The sequence below is a fragment of the Scyliorhinus torazame genome, chromosome 4 (assembly GCF_047496885.1).
Source record: "Scyliorhinus torazame isolate Kashiwa2021f chromosome 4, sScyTor2.1, whole genome shotgun sequence".
Classification (NCBI taxonomy): domain Eukaryota; kingdom Metazoa; phylum Chordata; class Chondrichthyes; order Carcharhiniformes; family Scyliorhinidae; genus Scyliorhinus; species Scyliorhinus torazame.
Window position 1 is genome coordinate 275,928,726 of NC_092710.1, and position 23,200 is coordinate 275,951,925.

Here is a 23,200-nt window from a genome sequence, read left to right on the forward strand (position 1 = left end):
CCAAGCATAGGAAGTGATTGTGGGAGGACAGTTGTGGGGTGGGGGCACAGGGGAGAGGTTAGAAGGTGGGGGGGGGGGGGGGGGGGGGGGGGGGGGGGGGGGGGGTTGTCAGTAAAGGCAGAGGAATGGCTCTCAGCAGGCTGCCTCATCCTGATGTCACCTTCCTTTGTGAGACACTGAGATCCTTTGAATGAGGGACCCCACAGGAGCCTTCAAGCAGCCCCAAAATTGTTTGCTTCTTGGGCTCCACATGTGGCGAGGTGCCTATCCGCCTGCTTCTCTTATTCGATCAGGGAGTCACTGGCTGGGCCAGCATTTATTGCCCATACCTTATTGTCCTTGAATTAAGTGTATTTCAGAGGGCATTTTAAGAGTTAACCACATTGCTGTGGATCTGGAGTCACATATAGACCAGACCAGGTAAGGATGGCAGATTTCCTTCCCAAAAGGACATTAGTGAACCAGATGTTTTTCTTTATAACAATTGACAATGGTTTCATGGTCATCATTAGTCTTTAATTCCAGATTATTATTGAATTCAAATTTCACCATCTGCTGAAATGGGATTCAAACCCGGGCCCCCAGAGCATTACCCTGGGTCTCTGGATTGCTCGCCCAGAGACAATACGATGACACCATCACCCCTCCTTAATACCAATGGTGGCAGCGGCATTAATTGACCACTTAAGGGCCTCAATTGGTGGTGGTGGTGGTAGGACATCCAGCTGACCCTCCTGGAAGACATGATTAGGGCAGTGGTGGAAATGTGGCTGGGTCCCCAGCTAAAACTCTTCCACTTGATTAAATGCCCCACAGCACCAAACCCACCAGTCATGAATGGTGGTGGATAATTAAACTAACTGGAGGAGGAGACTCCAGAAACGTACCTGTCCTCAGTGATCTCAGAGTCCATCACATCTGTGCAAAAAAACAAGGCATTTACAGTCATCTTCAGAAATGCCAGGTGGCTGATCCATCTCGGTACCACCACGAGGTCCTCACCATTACAGGTGGAATTCTTGAGCCAATTCGATTCATCCCATATGACTTCTAGAAATTGCTGATGATACTGGATGTTGCAGTGGTTATGGGCCCTGACAACATTCCGGCAATGATACTGAAGACATGTGCTGCAGTTCTAGCCACAACCCTAGACAAGCTGTTCCAGTGCAGCTACATTACTGGCATCTAACCAGCCATGTGGAAAAAGCAAGACAAATCCAATGCGATCAATTACCACCCCATCGGTCTTGACCATCAGAAAGTAATGGGCTGGGGTTGTCGACAGTGCTATCAAGCCACACTTACTGAGCAATAACCTGCTCAGTGATGCTAAGTTTGGGTTCCACCAGGACCGACCTGCTCCGCCCCCTCCTCAGGGACCCCCTGAACAGGGAGACCAGCCCAGGGACCTCATTACAGCCTTGGTCTAAACAAGGACAAAAGTGCTGAACACAAGAAGAAAAGTGAGAGTGGCTGCCCTTAGCATCAAGGAGCCCGAGCAAAACTGAAATTGATGGGAATCAGGGGGTAAACGCTTCACTGGTTGGGGTCATACTGATCACAAAGGAAGATGGTTGTAGTTGTTGGAGGTCAATCATCTCAGCTCCAGGACATCACTGCAGGAATTCCTCAGGGTAGTGACCTAGGCCCAGCCATCTTCAGCTGCTTCATCAATGACCTCCCTTCCATCATATGGTCAGAAGTGGGGATGGTAACTGATGACTGCACAATGTCAGAACATATTCAAATATTGAATTAGTCTGTGTCCATATGCAACAAGACTTAGATAACATATGTGGCTACTGTGGCTACAAGACCAGGCCAGTTGCTTGGACATTTGTGGTGAGTAACGTACCTCCTGACTCCCCAAAGTCTGCCCACCTTTTACAAGTCAGGATTGCGATGGGATACGGTCCACTTGCCTGGATGAATACAGCTCCAACCACACTCAAGAAACCTGCACTATCCAGGACAAAGCAGCCTGCCTGATGACCTCCCCAACCACCACTTTAAATATTCACCCCCTCCACTATTAATCTACAATTAGAATATTTGTTTTTGACCAGCACAGATACAATGGGCTGAAGGGCTTTTCTGTAGACCTCTACAACTCAAAATGAGATTCTTCCTTTGGGAGCTTACAGAAAAATTGCTGCCAATTTACATTCCACATGGGAGCCCAAACCGGGAAGCAATTCCATATCCGTTGCCATATAAATGTATGCATGGCGAGGAATATGGGGGATTCCCGAGGGAATCCCACCATTGGGCCGCCATTTTGAGTGTGCAGCCCAATAGCGTAGTCCTGCGGCTGGCCAACTCCCCCCCCCCCCACCCCCGCACCTCAAATCAGCCCCCCACTGCCCCCCCCCCCCCCCCCCCTCTGCACCGCCCCACCCCTGAATTGCCTGGTTGTCGTCCCTTCCCCCAAGTACGGGGGTGACCCGACCTGCTCCGCCCCCTCCTCAGGGACCCCCTGAACAGGGAGACCAGCCCAGGGACCCTCTGAACAGGGAGACTGCCTCCTGGGACCCCCGAGGTGAAGGAGCCCCCCTCCCCACAGGGACCCCCTGACTAAAGGTACCCCTTCCCAAACCCTCCCCCCGCCCCCCAGAAATGAGACCCCTATCTGGAAGATAGAGAGCAGTCCAGACAGGGGCAGTGAAAACAAATACAACTGAAAAACGTATCTGGAAGCTCCAGGTGTCTGCTCCTGGAAGGAGAACAGGTGTGACCTCTGTTTCAATCCCTCTGATCCATTGGCTGCAAGCCATTCATTCATTTCTAGTAGTGGGCTGTGATTGACAGCTTCCACAAAACAGCTGCAGCCTTGATTTATTCATCTCCCTTCATAGAATCATAGAATTTACAGTGCAGAAGGAGGCTATTCGGCCCAACGAGTCCACACCGGCCCTTGGAAAGAGCATCCTACCTAAGCCCACACCCCCACCCTATCCCAGTAACCCAACCCAACCGAACCTTTTTGGAAACTAAGGGCAAATTATCATGGCCTGCAGGTGGATTTTTGGACTGTGGGAGGAAACCGGAGCACCCGAAGGAAACCCACGCAGGCACGGGGAGAACGTGCAGACTCCACACAGACAGTCACCCAAGCCGGGAGTTGAACCTGGGACCCTGGACCTGTGAAGCAACTGTGCTAACCATTATGCTACCATGCCCCCATCATGCATGAGTGACTCGAAGTGCTGAAACCCCAATGCTTACAAATATCAACCACCTCAAAGAGACGTAAGTGCATTCCAATCACTAAGTGCATTCCCATCACTCAAGCATGTGATTGCATCAGCAGAGAGTCAGCATCTAACACAACCTGCCAATTATCTTCACAGAATTTAACATTTATTCTGATAGCTATTTAAGCCATTGGTTTTCAATTTTGGGCCCATGAGACAATACCTGAGTTTTCCTGAGACCCTCAGATTCCTGTAGCTGTTGACTCAAAGACATTTCATCAAGCCATACAAATCTTGAAGTCAACTTGCCCCACGCCAGTACAACATTTCAGCCGTTGCCCATGGACATGCATACGAATGGCTTTTCCCAACCAGTTTGAATTTTGAATCTCACATAATATTGTGCAGTGCAGAAGAGGACATATTAGGAACTTAGTAGTTTATGTTAAAATGCTGCCTCTCTGCGCTCTCATGGTACGTGTTGCGGTCTGGGGCAGGATTCTCCGTCCATTCACGGCAGCGGGATTCTCCCCTTCCGATGCAGTGCATAGGAGATTTGGCAGAGCGCCAAACTCTCCGTCCTCGCTGGCAGCGGTAGTGGGGCAGACTCGCAAAGGAGAATCCCGGCCCTGATGTTTTGTGTGAGGGGTGAACATGCACATGATTTTAATGCTGTGGTGTTAAGTTAATCTACTGCATGCTTTTACTACCTTCATCTGATCTTGCAACTTTCATTCTCACAGATACATCGTGTTGTATGCTGTAACATTGGTTTCCAGAGGGTTATTTGGGCATTTCCCAGAAAAGCATTCCTTTAGCAGTGCATCAGATATCAGCAGTAGTGTAGGCTCGAGAAATGTACAGGTTGAAGATGAACCTGCATTGCTGGACGATACTTAATCTATTCACCACATCCATCCAATCTTGTTTTAGGGATGACAATTGAAATTATGTTAAAGGGAACAGGAGTAGGCCACCCTTCGAGCCTTTTCCACCATTCCACAAGGTCATGGCTGACTGTGGTCTCAACTCCACTTTGCAGCCTGACAATCCCCCTCCCGCCCTCCCTCCATAACCCACGACTCCCTCGCTGATCATGTCTAACTCAGCCTTGAACAATGATCCTGCCCCCCATAGCTTTCTGGATAAGAGAATTCCACAGGCTAACAATCCTTTAAAAGAAAAACCTCTCCTTACTTCAGTCTTAAATTCGAGCGTCCTAATTTTTAAGTGGCACCTCCTTGTTCTAGACTCCCCCTCTCAGCATCCACCCTATCAAGTCCCCTCAGGATTTTAAACGTTTCAGTCATGAAAAATTTGACATCATGATTCTAAACTCCAATGGTTATAACAGTCTCAATATCACTTCAGGCAATCTCGCGTACAGCAGAAGGCGTGCAAATCATGTGGGAACAAATTTATCTTTGTGCTCACATTTGGCACCAAATTGGGAGAGGACATCAGAGAACATTTGATAAAGTTCCCCATGGTAGGCTTCTGCACAAAGTAAGGAGGCATGGGATAGTGGGAAATTTGGCCAGTTGGATAACGAACTGGCTAACCGATAGAAGTCAGAGAGTGGTGGTGGATGGCAAATATTCAGCCTGGATCCCAGTTACCAGTGGTGTACCGCAGGGATCAGTTCTGGGTCCTCTGCTGTTTGTGATTTTCATTAATGACTTGGATGAGGGAGTTGAAGGGTGGGTCAGTAAATTTGCAGACGATACGAAGATTGGTGGAGTTGTGGATAGTAAGGAGGGCTATTGTCGGCTGCAAAGAGACATAGATAGGATGCAGAGCTGGGCTGAGAAGTGGCAGATGGAGTTTAACCCTGAAAAGTGTGAGGTTGTCCATTTTGGAAGGACAAATATGAATGCGGAATACAGGGTTAACGGTAGAGTTCTTGGCATTGTGGAGGAGCAGAGAGACCTTGGGGTCTACGTTCATACATCTTTGAAAGTTGCCACTCAAGTGGATAGAGCTGTGAAGAAGGCCTATGGTGTGCTCGCGTTCATTAACAGAGGGATTGAATTTAAGAGCCGTGAGGTGATGATGCAGCTGTACAAAACTTTGGTAAGGCCACATTTGGAGTACTGTGTACAGTTCTGGTCGCCTCATTTTAGGAAGGATGTGGAAGCTCTGGAAAAGGTGCAAAGAAGATTTACCAGGATGTTGCCTGGAATGGAGAGTAGGTCTTACGAGGAAAGGTTGAGGGTGCTAGGCCTTTTCTCATTAGAGCGGAGAAGGATGAGGGGCGACTTGATAGAGGTTTATAAGATGATCAGGGGAATAGATAGAGTAGACAGTCAGAGACTTTTTCCCCAGGTGGAACACACCATTACAAGGGGACATAAATTTAAGGTGAAAGGTGGAAGATATAGGAGGGATATCAGAGGTAGGTTCTTTACCCAGAGAGTAGTGGGGGCATGGAATGCACTGCCTGTGGAAGTAGTTGAGTCGGAAACATTAGTGACCTTCAAGCAGCTGTTGGATAGGTACATGGATTACGGGAAAATGATATAGTGTAGATTTATTTGTTCTTAAGGGCAGCACGGTAGCATTGTGGATAGCACAATTGCTTCACAGATCCATGGTCCCAGGTTCGATTTCGGCTTGGGTCATTGTCTGTGCGGAGTCTGCACGTCCTCCCCGTGTCTGCGTGGGTTTCCTCCGGGTGCTCCGGTTTCCTCCCACAGTCCAAAGATGTGCGGGTTAGGTGAATTGGCCAATGATAAATTGCCCTTAATGTCCAAATTGCCCTTGGTGTTGGGTGGAGGTGTTGAGTTTGGGTAGGGTGCTCTTTCCAAGAGCTGGTGCAGACTCAGGGGGCCGAATGGCCTCCTTCTGCACTGTAGATTCAATGATAATCTATGATTAATCTAGGACAAAGGTTCGGCACAACATCGTGGGCCGAAGGGCCTGTTCTGTGCTGTATTTTCTATGTTCTATGTTCTTAACAGGATTTTTCCATCTGGGTACAAATTAACAGGAAACATAAATATGGCAATGGAATGATGGTTTCTTAGTGACCATTTATGGTTAATGTACAATTCTGGTTGCATGTCTTATACATCTCAATTCCTACTCTGATCATTTTAGAATGTAATTTTATTCATTCAGATTATGTGTGCATTAGGGGTGGCACGGTGGTGCAGTGGTTAGCACTGGGACTACGGCACTGAGGACCCAGGTTCGAATCCCTGACCTGGGTCACTGTCCATGTGGAGTTTGCACATTCTCCCCGTGTCAGCGTGGGTTTCACCCCCAGAACCCAAAGATGTGCAGGTTCGGTGGATTGGCCACGCTAAATTGAAAAATAATTGGATACTCTAAATTTATAAAACAAAAGATGATGTGTGCATCGATGGTAAAGCCAGCATTTATTGCCGATTCCCTCACAGCTCTTGAGAATGTGATAACCTTCTGCTGTCCATGTGATGTAGCTACACCCATCGTGCTGCTAGGGATGGAGTTCCTGGATTTTGACCCAGTGGTAGTGGCGGAACAGTGATATACTTCCAAGTCAGGATGGCACGTGACTTGAAGGGGAATTTGCAACTGAAATGGTGGTGATCCCATGTGTCCGCTGGCCTTGTACTTCCAGGTGGGAGGCGTTGCTAGTTTTAACACATAGCTAATATTTATGTAGATCACAACACAAATGAACAGACATCACATTGCTTTCTACATTTAATTAATGGCTCAGTGTCTGGAAAACGGCCGTCCAGCGGAACAATAGATTGAGGAAAAAGGCATGCAAGCACATTTTTAGCAGTTAGCAAACGAAAGAGGAAGGAGAACGGGATTGAGTGAGGGAGGGAGTTGGAGAGCTGGAAACAGCATGTGGAGAAGCGGGTGAAGAGATGCAGGTTCTTGAAACGGTATGGGAGAGACTGGGAAAAGAGAGAAGAAGGGAAGAGGAAAGAGAGGAGAAGAGAATGAGAATAGAAACAATGGTAAATAGTGTGGTAAATCACTGTAGTATATAATATGTGTATTGTGGCAAACGGCTACTGTATTACATGTACGGTGGTAAACCACTGCCTGATGGCTCCGCCTCCCCTCGGGCCCGGTATAAAGGGGGCTGGTCTCCGCCTCTGACCCAGTTCGGGATCAGAGGCCAGGAGGCTTTCTGTTTAGCTTATTAAAGCCTCAGTTACGTTCACTACTCGCTTTGTGTTGATTGATGGCATATCAATTTAATAAACTAAACTCCTAAGATGAATTCATCACTCAAACCTGATCGCCTGGAGCTGGACCCACAGGCAGCCGACGCCATTGCAACTTTCGAGCACTGGCTAATCTGCTTCGAAGCGTACCTCGGATCCTCCACCGAAGACTTCACCGACCTCCAAAAGAAGCAGATCCTCAACGCACGGGTGAGCCCACAAGTTTTCTTTCTCATCAGGGACGCCCCCTTGTAGATGGAGGCGATAATGCTGCTGAAGGGACACTATGTTAAGTCTGTGAACGAGGTGTACGCTAGGCACCTTCTTGCCACAAGGCGACAACGCCCTAGGGAATCACTAGCAGAATTCATGCGCGCCTTGCGGGTACTCGGCCAGAACTGCGATTGCCAGGCGGTATCGGCTACCCAACATGCGGAGCTGTTGGTCAGGGATGCTTATGTCGCAGGCATGACATCAAACTACATCCGCCAGCCATTGCTAGAAGGGGGTATACTCTGCCTCCCAGAGACAGTGCAGCTCTCAAACTCGCTGAGGTGGCTTTCCAGAACATGGAGGCCTACACCTCCAACCACGCGGCACCCTCGTGGACCTCGTGGGCGCCACCATCACCCGACTCGAGTGCGTCGCAAGCCTGTGCCACGCAGCAGCCCGCTAATGCCGGAAGCCCGAAGTGCTACTTTTGTGGCCATGGTAAGCATCCCAGACAACGCTGCCCTGCACGGAACGCGACTTGCAACGGGTGTGGCAGGAAGGCCCACTTTGTGAAAGCCTGCCAGGCCCGATCTCTCCCTAAAACTCCTAGGCCCAGCAGTGCTGCCTGCTGCCTGTCGGGGCCGCCCCCAGCTGGCGTGCCACCCGTCATGTGCGACCCATGGGCGCCCCCATCTTCGATTTCGCCCACCATGCGCGACCCATGGGGTCCGCCATCTTTGACTCCATCTTGTACTCCACCCGCCACGTGCGACCCATGGGGGCCGCCATCTTTGACACCATCTCTGATGCCACCCGCCATGCGCGATCCATGGGGGCCGCCATCTTGGGACCACTCCGCAGTCTCCCGAGAGCCCTGCTCACCCGGTCGTACGCTGGCCGCCGCCACCTCCGACCGGCCTACCCATCACTTTCCGAAGCTCGCCTCCATCACGCTCGACCAGTCCCGGCCTCATCACCTCACAAAATCTACGATGTCCGTCCGGATCAACGGGCACGACTCCGGGAGCACAGACAGCTTCATACACCCAGATACGGTAAGGCGCTGCCTTACCCGCGACCCAAGAAACCTCCCTGGCTTCCGGATCATATTCAGTAGAAATCCGGGAGTACTGTGTCGCGACCCTTACCGTACAAGGCATAGAGTACACTAACTTCAAACTCTACGTCCTTCCCCATCTCTGCGCTGCCTGGGTGTAGGTGGGGAACCCGAACAGGGTGAAAAGACTGTGCAGGGCCTTGATGACGGTGGCAGAGGTCATGTCAGGGCATGGGATGGCAAAGGGGAATTGTGAGTATTCGTCAACAATGTTGAGGAAGTACACGTTACGGTCAGTGGAGGGGAGGGGCCCTTTGAAGTCGATGCTGAGGCACTCAAAGGGGCGAGAGGCCTTTACCAGGTGCGCTCTGTCTGGCTCCAAAGCCTTACTTTAAAGTTCCGTGGACCCCTGCCCCCCTCACCGTCTGTAGCCTCGCGACCCTTAAGGTCGCCCCACCTTCGCTCTTCGCTAACCTCACCCCGGACTGTAAGCCTGTTGCTACTAGGAGCAGACGATACAGTGCCCGGGACAGGGCCTTTATCAGGTCGGAGGTCCAGCGACTCCTATGAGAGGGGATCATTGAGGCTAGTACCAGCCCCTGGAGAGCCCTAGTGGTGGTCGTCAAGACTCGAGAGAAGCACCAGATGGTCATCGACTACAGTCAGACCATCAACCGGTACACGCAGCTCGATGCGTACCCCCTCCCCCGCATATCTGACATGGTCAATCAGATTGCGCAGTATCGAGTCTTCTCCACAGTTGACTTGAAGTCCGCGTACCACCAGCTCCCTATCCGCCCGGAGGACCACCAATACACTGCCTTCGAGGCAGATGGCCGCCTCTACCACTTCCTCAGGGTTCCCTTCGGCGTCACCATTGTGATCTCGGTCTTCCAACGCGAAATGGACCGAATGGTTGACCAGTACGGGCTGCGGGCCACGCTCCCGTACTTAGAAAATGTCACCATCTGCGGCCATGACCAGCAGGACCATGACGAAAACCTCCGTCACTTCCTCCACACCGCTAAACTCCTGAACCTCGCCTATAATAAGGAAAAATGCGTTTTCCACACAACCTCCGCCTAGCCATCCTTGGCTACGTTGTGGAAAATGGAGTCCTAGGGCCCGGCCCCCACCGCATGCGCCCCCTCCTGGAACTCCCCCTCCCCCACTGCCCCAAGGCCCTGAAGAGATGCCTGGGATTCTTCTCTTAATATGCCCAGTTGGTCCCCAATTATGCGGACAAGGCCCGTCCACTTATTAAATCCACCGTTTTTCCCCTGACGGCTGAGGCCCGCCTGGCCTTCAACCCCATCAAGGCCGATATTGCCAAAGCTGCGGTGCACGCAGCAGACGAGCCCATTCCGTTCCAGGTGGAGAGCGATGTGTCGGACTTTGCTCTGGCCGCTACCCTCAACCAGGCGGGCAGGCCACTGGCTTTCTTCTCCCGTACCTTCCATGCTTCCGAAATTCGATACCCCTCCGTCGAAAAGGAAGCCCAAGCCATTGTAGAAGCTGTGCGACGTTGGAGGCATTACCTGGCCAGCAGGCGATTCACTCTCCTCACTGACCAACGGTCGGTTGTCTTCATGTTTAACAATACACAGCCGGGCAAGATCAAGACCGACAAGATTCTGAGGTGGAGGATCGAACTCTCCACCTACAACTACGATATCTTGTAGCGACTGGGGAAGCTCAATGAGACCCCAGATGCCCTATCCCGCGGTACATGTGCCAGCGCACAAGTAGACCGACTTTGGGCCCTCCACAATGACCTCTATCACCCGGGGGTCACCCGTTTTTTTCACTTTATCAAGGCTCGCAACCTGCCTTACTCCATCGAGGAGGTCAGGCCCGCGACCAGGGACTGCCAGGTCTGCGCGGAGTGCAAACCGCACTTCTATCAGCCAGACAGGGTGCACCTGGTAAAGGCCTCTCGCCCCTTTGAGCGCCTCAGCATCGACTTCAAAGGGCCCCTCCCCTCTACTGACCGTAACGTATACTTCCTCAACATTGTTGACGAATACTCAAGATTCCCCTTTGCCATCCCATGCCCTGACATGACCTCTGCCACCTGTAGCGCACAAAGACTCCATGAGACGAATAGAGTGAAGTCGATGAGGCTTTATTAAACGTGTCTGTTCCCCAGCAGCTCGATAGTAAACTGGCCTGCGGGGGAAGACTCCGGCTTCTTATACTCCGCCTTCAGGGCGGAGCTTGAGGTCAACGGCCAACCAGGACCCGGGATCTGTCAGCCAATGACATTAGGGCTTCCAGTCCCACATGACCCCCAATACATACTACCACATTCACCCCTTGTCAAAAATGAACCCGGCGGGGTGATGCTTCATATGGTGGTAAGGGTTTACAGGGCTGGTCCTGGTAGGATAAAACATTCACATGGCAATACAGTACAGGACAATTTTGTCCTGTTGCAACTATTTACAGAGGGTATAGGAAAAAGAAAAGCAAAAAGTTCTTTGAACAGTCCATCTTTGTTTTACATCGACGCCACGAGTCGGTCGGGCGGTCTGGTCGTCCGTGTCAAACGCCTCGGCCCCGGCGGTGGTGGTGGTGCTTGTACCAGTGTTGTTGCCTCCAGGAGCCGTACGGTTTCAGCTGTCGGTGCAAAGGGGAGGGGGACCGATCCTCCTGGGAAGGGGGCAGTCGCGGGGTGCGGCGGTGGCAGGAAGGGGGGGGGTTGGGTTGATGGTGTAGGGCGGGTGTGCGTGTTGCCGGCGGGCGCCAGATCCCGCAGGGAGACCGTGTCCTGTCGGCCGTCGGGGTACTCCACGTAGGCGTACTGGGGGTTTGCGTGGAGGAGGTGAACCCTTTCGACCAACGGGTCCGCCTTATGTGCCCGCACATGCTTTCGGAGCAGGATGGGTCCTGGGGCCGCCAGCCAGGTCGGCAGTGACGTTCCAGAGGAGGACCTCCTAGGGAAGACAAGGAGACGCTCGTGAGGCGTCTGATTAGTGCTCGTACATAATAACGACCGGATGGAATGGAGAGCGTCCGGGAGGACTTCCTGCCATCGTGAAACTGGGAGATCCCTGGACCGTAGGGCCAGTAGGACGGCCTTCCAGACCGTGCTGTTCTCCCTTTCTACTTGCCCGTTCCCCCGGGGGTTGTAGCTGGTCGTCCTGCTTGAGGCTATTGTCATGATATTCAAACACACACATCATGATAGACACACCAACAGACAAATCAGAACACACAACACCACAACCAATGACAGAAAGATATAAAAGCACAGACACGACCCCCGGTGGTCAGTATTAGCTGCAGAGGAGGACCAGGACACATCTGCCACCAAACACACTCAGGGAGACAGCACGTGCAGAGTATCCAGAACGAACTGTATTATAAGAGTTGAAATAAAATAGAGTTGTACCACATACAACTGTGTTGGCTCATCTGTGCACCAGAGCACCCAACACCACATGGTACAGGAGTGGATCGATACCTGCCGGCATACCTCAGTGTACAGAGACAACCAGCAGTGCCCAGGCAAAATGATAGAGCTCCCGGTTCCGCAGCCGCTCCAGTGCCACGGCGACCTCCGCGAAAACTGGCGGCGATTCCGGCAATGGTTCGAATTGTTCCTGGTGGCAGCTGAACTCCAAGACCTGGATGATAGCGAAAAAATTGAATTTCTCCTCACCATCGCCGGTGCAAGGGCAAGAGAAATATTCACAAGGTTCAGGTTCTTCAGGAGGCAGCAAAGGTACGATTACCAGGCAGTCCTGGACAAATTCTCCAAGTACTGTGAAGAAAACGCAATCCAATCGGCAAATAAAGGTAAGAAAAGCTGCAATACTCACCTCGTGGCTGGGATCCCGGAGCCCGAATTCCCAGCGGCCGAAATCCCGGGCCTGAGAGAGGGCTGGGTCGAGGTCGGCGGCCATCTTGCTAAAGGTATCACGCTAGCACAGTTGCGCGAGCAGTGCGCAGAACCGGAAGTTTCGTTTGCGCATGCGCGAGATGCTGCGCATGCGCAGTCAAGAAAACGGCCATCGGTAAAGGAACAGCGATTTGAGCATGCGCAGTCGCTTCCTACGTGCTACATACCGAGCGTCAGGATGTCAGAGGCCCCAGACTACACCAATTTAAAGGGGAAACGTCCCAAATCCAATTTAAAAGGGAAACGTCCCAAATCAAAAAAACAAAAATCTGTTAAAGCTGTAAAACAACCTTCCCTCACCTGGAATGACAGCACAGTGCCGCAAATTGACCCAGGAGATGAATTTGACCTCCGAAGAACCCTCCGACAAGCAGTTACCTTCGCCAAAGCTGATGATTCCGACCTCGAATACTTCGATGACGATCTTTACAGTGTTTCCGGACCTCGCGAGCCCAATGATAGCTCCGTGGTCCTATACGACTATGACTCGGACGAACCTTTCGTGTTGCACATTGGCGGCCCCCACATTGAATCCGACGCAGATGCGGATTCATTTTTCGGATTTGAGGATCTTCAATCCAGCAGATATGACGTTCCAACTTATCAGTACCGGATGATGCTGCAGCCTGACATTAGCAGACAGGGAGCGGTGCAAGCACACGGAGAGCGCCCTGCTGCCACACAGAGCGTGGTCCACGTCCCGCTCAACGTTCCCGACTCTATGAAAGAAGACATGCAAGACTCCAGAGCGCAGTCCTCGCATGAACCAGAAGTGACTCCAGTGTCACAAGCCTCCACAGCAAGCTCGTGGACAGACTCCACAATTGCAGAAATGCAAGACTCCAGAGCGCAGTCCTTGCACGGACAAGAAGTGACTCCAGTGTCACAAGCCTCCACAGAGAGCTCGTGGACAGCCTCCACGATAGAAGCAACGCAAGACTCCAGAGCGCAGTCCTTGCACGAACAAGAAGTGACTCCAGTGTCACAAGCCTCCACAGAGAGCTCGTGGACAGCCTCCACGATAGAAGCAACGCAAGACTCCAATGTGCAGTCCTTGCAGGAACAAGACCATGAGGGTCTAGCAACCTCTCCTGACCAACCAGCGGTAGATGATGCAAGTCTGCCATGCTCACGTGAACAGCAAGAAGGCTATAACAACCTACCATGCTCCACTACACAGCAGCATAACCATGAAGGTCTCTCATGCTACAATGAAGGGCACAGCGCTGATGACTGTTCAAGCCCAACTGAAGACAAGCCAAAGGAATCGCCTCGTCCAAGCCCGAAGAAAAAAGGTTTATGCGCTGACCTTCAGGATCATTATAGCCGAACAGAGATTAATAATGCTGCACGGCCACAGAAGGATGCTGAGGATTTGCTAAAGAAATTTATTGAATGTTTAACTTGCAAGGAGCAGACTGAGAATTGCCAGTGTTTTAGCACGGATCGAAAAAATGGACAAGACATTGATCCTCAGGTAATGGAAATAACACAACCTGAATCATATCTACAGCAGGGACAAATGTCTCCCTTCAACACAACGCCGCAAAATCCCAACTTCGGAGACCAGCAGTTAGTCAGTAATGACTCTTCAAACCTTGAGGGGAACATTAATTGCATTGAACCTATACACACTCCACTGATAAATGAGCAGAACATTGGAGCAAGAATCCTGAGGACACCGACATCGAGTAGCCAGATAACGAATTTAAAACCCACAGCAGTTTCAAGTGAACCAAGTGTGCTTTCCACTAATGGTGAAGATGCAGATAAGGTCGACCCGATTATCCATTGTACCACACTAACCCCAGTGATTAAACAGTTATGTATGGGGAGTATAATGTGGGCAATTGAGAACAGTAAAAGAGAGACTGTGACCATGCCAGTCCCAGCAAAATCAGACTCAGAGACCATGAAGGCATGTACATTAGACAAAGATACATATGAGGTACCTGAGAAGAAAAGTGAAACGGAATGTTCTTTGGAAAATAGTACAATGTCGATAGAAACATTGGATCCTATATTCGAGACCATACATATGGGAGAATTTGGGGGTAATAAACAAGGTTCTGCAATGTCTGGGGGAAGATTTAAAATTCCAAAGAAGAAAAGCCCAAATGAAGGACAACGGCAAGACAATGACAGTCCACCGACATGGTGTGCACCACCAGATGAAAACTCTGACAATTTATCCAACCCTAGTGAACAGCAAGCTGCTAATGAGGATCTATCCACGGGATGTGAGACGAGTGACGACAGCATCCCACTTCCCATGCAAAAGGTGCAAGGTGACAGACCTCGCCTAGTGCGTACCGAGGCACTCGACGATCACGGTGGGACCACTGACGACTGCGGTGGCGGCGCACCGCTTCCACCCTCGATGGCTCGAGCCTCTCCACTGGTTGGTGCATTCCTGCATGTTCCGACTCCAGAAGTGCAGCTTCAGGGAATCTCGGCTGCCTCCAGTGAACCTGTTGGGACTCCGGACGGGGGGCATCGACGGAAGGCAGACCGGACTCCAGATGGGGAGCAGCCAAGCGCCGACTCTGATTTGCGCACGCCAGACCTTGCTCCGGACGGGCGGTGTCGCGGCCTCGGTGATGACACGCTCAGGGTGACGGCGGATGCCACGGCGACAGGGAATGGATCGCGTGGCAGTCCCACTGGGTCGGCAGTGGCAACCAGCACCGGCGGTCCAAGATGGACACACCAATTCGCGCCATCGCCAGACGTTGATGCGAGCAACAATTCTCTCTCCAAGGCGACATGCTTCGACGTTTCTCTGCGGAGTCGCCCTTCCGGCACAGCAGGTGGCCGGAACCAGCGTGCACGGTCTCGGCCAACTTCCACATCTGGCACAGTCATCGCCTTGCATGATATTAGTGATGGTGCTACTTCGATGGCAACGACCCATCGGCTACAAGATGCCGTCCACCACAAACATAAAAAGAAAAAAGACTCCACCTTGTTCCTGGCATGCAGGGCGGATGGATTGGTGCGTAGGCGCAATCAGCGAGCTTTGGCCGCCTTCCACGCTCGCAACTGAACCGTACGCACACGCCGGATCCTCCACTGGTTCCCAAGGATGACTTTGTGGAGATGCCACGGATCATGCCCCTTCCATCGCCACCAGAACCAAACCACAGCCAAGGCACCACTAACAAAGATGTTGAATGTTATATTTGCACGAATGAAAAAACCAAGCACTGCACGAAGTACAACAAATGGTAAAGTAGAGACTTCGGCAACAGCATCACCTCCAACAGTCCAAGGTGAACCAGTGTGACCACAAATCTCCACAGCTGAACCGGCTTGAGGACCAGCCCATTCTTGAGGCGGTCACCCATTAGACTGGACTTATAACGCTGTTCATACGTTCAAAAAGTCAAACACTTCTGTATTATAACCTGTTGTTGTTTATTGTTCCAGATATCGTCTGACTAGACCAATGTTCAAGTTTTTTTTTCTCTCGTATCCAAGTTTTGTTATGGTACAACCTTGTTAGTGTGACGCACCCGACATCGCCCCATGTAAATAGTTACATCATATACACACGCTGTACACAACACACACACACACTCTTCGATGCACTCACGACACAATTATATTTATAACCACGTAGGCACATATCTTTGTAAAAAGGGGGGATGTCATGATATTCAAACACACATCATGATAGACACACCAACAGACAAATCAGAACACACAACACCACAACCAATGACAGAAAGATATAAAAGCACAGACACGACCCCCGGTGGTCAGTATTAGCTGCAGAGGAGGACCAGGACACATCTGCCACCAAACACACTCAGGGAGACAGCACGTGCAGAGTATCCAGAACGAACTGTATTATAAGAGTTAAAATAAAATAGAGTTGTACCACATACAACTGTGTTGGCTCATCTGTGCACCAGAGCACCCAACACCACAGCTATGCCCTTGCTGAGCAGGAACTGGCGCAGCTCGTCACTCATGAAAGAGGACCCCCTGTCGCTGTGGACGTATGCGGGGTAACCGAACAGTGTGAAGATGCTGTTCAGGGCTTTAATGACTGTGGCCGCGGTCATGTCAGAGCAGGGAATGGCAAAAGGGAAGCGGGAGTATTCGTCCACTACATTAAGAAAATATGCGTTGCGGTCGGTGGAGGGGAGGGGCCCTTTGAAATCCAGACTGAGGCGTTCAAAGGGATGGGAAGCCTTAATCAGGTGCGCTCCATCTGGCCTGAAAAAATGCTGCTTGCATTCCGCGCAGATGTGGCAGTCCCTTGTGACTGTACGGACCTCCTCTAAAGAGTATGGGAGATTGCGGGACTTGATGAAGTGGTAAAACCGAGTGACCCCCGGGTGGCAGAGGTCCTCGTGGAGGGTTTGGAGGCGGTTAATTTGTGCGTTGGCACATGTGCCGCGGGATAGGGCATCGGACGGCTCGTTCAGCTTTCCGGGACGATACAAGATCTCGTAGTTGAAGGTGGAGAGCTCGATCCTCCACCTTAAGATCTTGTCATTTTTAATTTTGCCCCGCTGTGCATTATTGAACATGAAAGCTACCGACCGTTGGTCCGTGAGGAGAGTGAATCTCCTGCCGGCCAGGTAATGCCTCCAATGTCGCACAGCTTCCACTATGGCTTGGGCTTCCTTTTCCACTGAGGAGTGGCGGATTTCTGAGGCGTGGAGGAGAAAAAGGCCACAGGTCTGCCCGCTTGGTTAAGGGTGGCCGCTAGAGCTACGTCGGAGGCGTCGCTCTCGACCTGGATGGGGAGGGACTCGTCGATGGCGCGCATCGTGGCCTTTTGCGATATCCGCTTTGATGCGGCTGAAGGCCTGGCAAGCCTCTGTCGACAGAGGGAAGGTCGTGGTCTGTATCAGGGGGCGGGCCTTGTCTGCGTACTGGGGGACCCACTGGGCGTAGTACGAAAAGAACCCCAAGCAGCGTTTCAGGGCTTTTGGGCAGCGCGGGAGGGGAAATTCCATGAGTGCGCGCATACGTTCGGGGTCGGGGCCTATTATCCCGTTGCGTACTATGTAGCCCAGAATGGCTAGCTGGTCGGTGTGAAAACGCACTTGTCCTCGTTGTACGTGAGGTTCAAGGCTTTGGCGGTCTGGAGGAATTTTTGGAGGTTGGCGTCGTGGTCCTGCTGATCGTGGCCGCAGATGGTTACATTGTCGAGGTACGGGAACGTGGCCCGTAACCCATGTTGATCAACCATTCGGTCCATCTCCCGTTGGAAGACCGAGACCCCGTTTGTGACGCCAAAAGGGACCCGTAGGAAATGGTATAATCGCCCGTCTGCCTCGAAGGCTGTGTACTTGCGGTCACTTGGGCGGATGGGGAGCTGATGGTAGGCGGACTTGAGGTCCACGGTGGAGTAGTGGAGTGGGGTCCGTTGTTGCCGTCCAAGATGGCGTCGGGGATGGACAAAATGGCTGCCCCCATACATCGCACGTGGCTGGCGGTTCACAAGATGGCGGCGGGGGTGGACAAAATGGCCGCCCCCATGCGTCGTACAGGTCTGGGGCGGTCCAAGATGGCGGCGCCCCTCCTCCCCTCGTGGTGGTCGGGACCCAAAATGGCGGCGTCTGCGGGTCGCACATCGGCGCCCCTCCTCCCCTCGTGGTGGTCGGGACCCAAAATGGCGGCGTCTGCGGATCGCACATGGTGTGATGGGGGGGCTGGGGAGCGCTATGACCGCGAGCGCTAGGACCGCGCGGAGCTCTCTCACCGCGAGCGCTAGGACCGCGAGCGCTAGGACCGCGTGGAGCTCCCTCACCGGGGACAGCAGTGGTCGGGGCCCAAGTCGGCGGCGCCGGCGGGTCAGGCGTGGGGCTGCGAGCGCAAGGACCGCGAGGAGCTCCCTCACCGGGGACAGCGGTGGTCGGGGTCCAAGTAGGTGGCGCCGGCGGGTCAGGCGTGGGGCGCGGGACGGGGGTTAGGGTGGCGTTAGGGACGCGAAAAACTCCCTCCTCTCCGTGGAGAGTGTTGGCCGGGACCCAAAGCGGTAGCGCCGGCGGCGGGTCATACATGGGCTGCGGGGAGGGGGGTTGGGGAGCTTAGGCGGCGTGCGGGGCTCCCAGTTCTCCCGGGACCGCGGTGGTCGGGATCCAGAGCGGCTGCGTCTGCGGGTCGCACATGGCATGCTGGGGGGGTTGGGGCGCATAGACTGTTTGCAGGGCTCCCTGTGCTCCCGGGACGGCAGCGACCTCGCGGGACCGGCACACAACCGCATAATGGCCCTTTTTCCCGCAGCTTTTGCAGATGGCTGCGCGGGCCGGGCAGCGCTGTCGGGGGTGTTTCGCCTGGCCGCAGAAATAACAGCGGGCGCCCCCGGTGCGACTCGCCGCTTGGACTGCGTAAGCCTGTGGGGCGTCCGGGGGGAGGTAGGGGGTTTGCCGCGACGGGTACGTACGGGGCCCAATGGCCTGCCGCGCGGTCGGGGCCGTAGGCACGGGTATTACGCGCGGCCACGTCTAGGGAGGCTGCTAGGGCCCGTGCCTCTGAGAGTCCTAGCGACTCTTTTTCTAGAAGTCTTTGGCGGATTTGGGAGGATTGCATACCTGCCACAAAAGCATCGTGCATTAACATGTCCGTGTGCTCGTTTGCGTTCACCGACGGGCAGCTGCAGGCTCGTCCCAAAATCAGCAGCGCGGCGTAGAACTCGTCCATCGATTTTCCGGGAGCTTGCCGTCTCGTCGCGAGCTGGTAGCGAGCGTAGATTTGGTTAACTGGGCGAACGTAGAGACTTCTGAGTGCTGTGAACGTCGTCTGGAAATCGTCGGTGTCTTCAATGAGGGTGAAAATCTCCGTGCTCACCCTCGAGTGCAGGACCTGCAGTTTTTGTTCGTCTGAGACTCGGCCGGTGGTCGTCCTGATGTAGGCCTCGAAGCAAGTCTGCCAGTGTTTGAAGGCTGCTGCCGCGTTCACTGCGTGGGGGCTGATCCTCAGGCATTCTGGAATGATCCTGAGCTCCATAGTCCTTTTTTTTAGGCACGCTTAATAAATTGTAGCGCACAAAGACTCCATGAGACGAATAGAGTGAAGTCGATGAGGCTTTATTAAGCGTGTCTGTTCCCCAGCAGCTCGATAGTAAACTGGCCTGCGGGGGAAGACTCCGGCTTCTTATACTCCGCCTTCAGGGCGGAGCTTGAGGTCAACGGCCAACCAGGACCCGGGATCTGTCAGCCAATGCCATTAGGGCTTCCAGTCCCACATGACCCCCAATACATACTACCACACCACCGTCATCAAGGCCCTGCACAGTATCTTCACCTTGTTCGGGTTCCCCACCTACATCCATAGCGATCGGGGTTCCTCCTTCATGAACGACGAGTTGCGTCAGTTCCTGCTTAGCAAGGGCATCGCCTCCTGCAGGACGACCAGCTACAACCCCCGGGGCAACGGAGAGGGAGAACGCGACCATCTGGAAGGCCGTCCTCCTGACCCTACGGTCTAGAAGTCTTCCAGTCTCCCGCTGGCAGGATGTCCTCCCCGATGCGCTCCACTCCATCCAGTCGCTCCTGTGCACTGCCACCAACGAGACCCCTCACGAGCATATGTTTGCCTTCCCCAGGAAGTCCACCTCCGGGGTCTCGCTCCTGTCCTGGCTGACAGTCCCAGGGCCCGTCCTCCTCCGGAAGCATGCGAGGAGCCATGAATCAGACCCCCTCGTCGAGAAGGTCCTGCTCCTCCATGCCAACCCACAATATGCCAACGTGGCACATCATGACGGGCGACAGGACACAGTCTCCCTCCAGGATTTGGCACCTGCAGGTTCCCCAGCGACCATCACCACCACCCCCGACCCTCCACCGTCTCCCTCCACCACTACCCAGCTACTTCAAGAACTGGCACCCGCAGGCCCACCGGTGACCATCACCAGCACCTCGCCCACACACCGCCGCCCCCCCCCCCCCTCCACCGACTCAACTACTGGGTGAAGAAGAGGACAACACGCTCCCGGACGCGCAGGTCTCGACACCGGTGCCCACACCACAGCCGGGACTGAGGCGGTCACGACGGAAGGTCAAGGCCCCTGACAGACTTAATCTTTAAATCCACTTCACCCCCGCTGGACTCTTTTTTTTAAACAGGGGGTGCATGTGGCAAACCACTGTAGTATATAATATGTGTATTGTGGTAAACGGCTACTGTATTACATGTAATGTGGTAAACCACTACCCTATGGCTTCGCCTCCCCTCGGGCTCGGTATAAAGGTGGCTGGTCTATACCTCTTACCCAGTTCGGGATCAGAGGCCAGGGCGCTTTCTGTTTAGTTTATTAAAGCCTCAGTTACGTCCACCACTCGTCTTGTGTTCATTGATGGCACATCAAAAAGGACAGTAGGAAATTCAGCAAATGTAGCCAAGAATAATCATTATGTGCATGGATCCTGGTCTGATTTTCTTGTCAGTTTAAAATCTATGAGCTTTGTGCAATAACTACTTGTTGTAATTAATCATTAAAGGACGAGTGGAGCAGTCATAGAATGTTAATTGAGCTTCAGTACATTTAATGGATCACATAACATCAGACACACTGCAGCCCTGACATGTAATACCAATAGAATGTCACTCACTTGCTGTATAATCAATTGTGCAGGAAGCACACTGATATCAGTAGATTTTATAGTAATCATCTGTTTTGTAAAAGATCATTACAGAGTGAGTCTCACCACCAGGAATCCCTTTCAAAGTCAAACTTTTACAAACCTATCCAATTATCTATAACATCCTTAATTTACAGTGGAGCCAAATCCTAATCTACCCCAGCTGCAGTACTGCAGTGCACCTGATGTGTGCTGCACCTATTCGATCCCAGGGACGTCACAAGGCCTTGTCCCAGGAAATTAGCATACGGTGGGGAACCTATACCAGTCCAGTTCGGTGTCATGGCTGGACCCAGCACACGGAAGCTGAGCAGCTGAAGGGAGTGCAGCTACAGGCCTGCAGCTGTGTTACTGACTTCAGGCCTCACAGCCTTCTGGCAACTGCTCTCCCTAGCTCAGTAGGTCTGCTGGTTAAGTGGCAATACCGTTGAGCTTACCGAGTGTTTTCTCTTCACCTTGCTGCTGGGTTCCCTCAGTGTCTAAGCGGGCGGGTGATTCCTGATGAAAGCCCAGTGCCAGCTGTTTGGGGATCAGCTGCATGTGGGTGCACATGACAATGACAGAAGGAAATTGAGGACACAGAACCAGGAATGAATTTCCAACCTCATTCACATGAGTTATTTAGCTTTATTCCTACTGAAGGTGCAAGCACAGCTCCACTCCCCACTCCCCGCTATTATGCTAGGCCAAGGACAAATGTAATTGAGTATAAATCTAGTGTAAGTGGTCTCTCCAGTCTCTCCCCATGATCTTTGCACCTGGGTGATGGATGGTGCCCAAAGAAAAAGGTCAGGAAAATCAGCCCTTTTTAGTCCAATTCTGTCATTTTTGTCTAACATTGAGCATCGATGACATTGCTAGAAAATACTAACATGGCAAGAATAACGGATCAGATAGTCTGACATATGAGGAGAGATTGAAGCAGTCAGGATTGCTTTCGCAGGAGTTTAGAAACCTTTAAAATTCTAAAAGGACTGGACAGGGTAGATGTTCCCGATGGTGGGGGTGTGCAGAACCAGGGGTCCCAGTCTGAGGATACGGAGTAGGCCATTTACGATTGAGATGAGGAGAATATTCTTCACCCAGACACGGGGAGAATATTCTTCACTGGGATGAACGGTTACTGCCTCATCATCATGTAAGGTGATGTCCCCTTTAAGACCGGGCTTGGAACCCTGGGGACTCCGCCTCTGGCTCCGCCCATCTGGGAGCCATACATAAAGGCCTACCTCATGGTCTGTATAGCAGTCAGCTCTCGTCCATAGCTGCAGCATAGTTATTAGTCTAATAAAGCCTTCTTTACAGTTTAATCTCTAAGCGTCATTATTGAGGGTACCTCAATTTATTAGACTAAACTAGATTCAGGATGGACGCAGGCCTAAAACCAGAGAAGCTCAATCTGGAAGCACGAACGCCGGAGGCAAAGGAAATTTTTAAATACTGGCTGCGGTGCTTCGAGGCCAACCTGGACTCCGCAGAGATTCCCATCCTAGGGCCACACAAGCTGCGTCTACTCCACGCCCGGGTGAGTCACAGAATCTCCGCCAAGCTCGAAAAGGCGACGACTTATGAGGAAGCGATTGAGTTGCTCTGCAAGCGGTTTGTCAAACCCGTCAATGAGGTGCACGCCCGGCATCTGCTCTCTACCTGCCGGCAGCGCTCGGGGGAATCGCTCGACGAGTTTGTTGAGAAACTCACCGCGCTTGCCAGGGACTGTGACCATCAGGATGTGACAGGGGAAGTCCATATGAACCTGCACATCAGGGATGCTTTCGTGTCCGGAATCCGCTCGACCTACATCCGGCAGCGGCTGCTCGAAAGCGGGGCAAAAGACCTCCAGGAGACGCTAACGCTTGCCTCCTCGCTGGAGGTGGCCCGACATAACTTGGGTACGTACCCCGCGGACTCTGACAGCCCCCCCCCGGACTTCCTCAGACTCACCCGTATTACAGGCCTGTGCCGCGCGGCGACCCGCTCACCATGGGGGCACACCTTGCTACTTCTGCAGGCAGGGCCAGCACCCACGCCCACGCTACCCAGCCCGCTCCGCGATCTGC